Below are 970 nucleotides of genomic sequence, written 5' to 3' on the forward strand. Positions count from 1 at the left end.
TTTTATTAAAAAGTTGAAACATACACAACATACATTTACTTCATTTTTTAACTTGGCCTTTCAGTAAATCTGTTAGTGTCATTGATTATGGCTGGGATATAAGGAGATCCTCCGTTGTCTGGGTGATTTCAAACCATAATCTGTAGATGAGTATCTCTTACTTTTTCTTTATTGGATGGGGACTTACATTCTTAATTTTTGAATAGTCAGTCAACCTTGCATTCTTAGGATAAACTCAGTATTTTTTTTTTTTTTTTAAGATTTATTTATGTATACAGAACTGGGGTACTGGCCAGAGGTGCAGGGGCAGTGAGAGAGACACAGAGTGGGACACAGAACAGGCAGACAGACGAAGTACACTGCTGAGGGGAGCAGCAGGCAGGTCAGGAGAGGTCTGCTGCGCCATGTGAACACCTTCAGTTCTGGGGATTGAACTCCTGCTGAAGTGGTTTTAGCTCCTTAGTGCTGTGCTTTAACTCTCTGCGCCATCAGGGAGGGCCAAACTCAGTATTTTTTTTTTTTTTTAAGAGATGATCCATTACAAAATTTAATATTAAGGGCCCTCCCTAGTGGTGCAGCAGGTTAAAGCGCTGCACTATGAAGCTATCCTCAGACACTGCCGCATGAATTTGATTCCCAGTAGGCCTCTGAGATGACCCCCATGGCCGCTCCTGACCTACCCACTGCTCTCTTTAGCAGTTTATTTCAGTCAATCTGCCTGTTCTGCTCTCCACTCTGTCTCTGGTGAATCCTCTCACACCCCCACATCTCTGGCCAGTACCCCAGTTCTTGTATGCATAAATAAATTAATCTTCAAAAAGAAAAAGGTATTTTAATCAAGATCCATTTTTCCATTTAGCCAGTGCATATAATTAGTTCATGTTAAATTTATGTTTGTCTTGGCCCTCCCTGGTGGCGCAGCGGGTTAAAGCACAGCACTGAGAAACTAAAGCCACTTCCGCATGAGTTC

General features: G+C 42.2%; 1 protein-coding gene across 1 annotated transcript in view; it reads left to right on the forward strand.

The window, feature by feature from the left end:
- METTL16 (methyltransferase like 16) overlaps positions 1 to 970 on the forward strand; it is a 60,726-nt gene that overhangs the window by 40,199 nt on the left and 19,557 nt on the right. The window lies entirely within an intron of this gene.

Source organism: Condylura cristata, unplaced genomic scaffold (assembly GCF_000260355.1).
Source record: "Condylura cristata isolate star-nosed mole 26May11 unplaced genomic scaffold, ConCri1.0 scaffold00017, whole genome shotgun sequence".
Taxonomy (NCBI): Eukaryota; Metazoa; Chordata; class Mammalia; order Eulipotyphla; family Talpidae; genus Condylura; species Condylura cristata.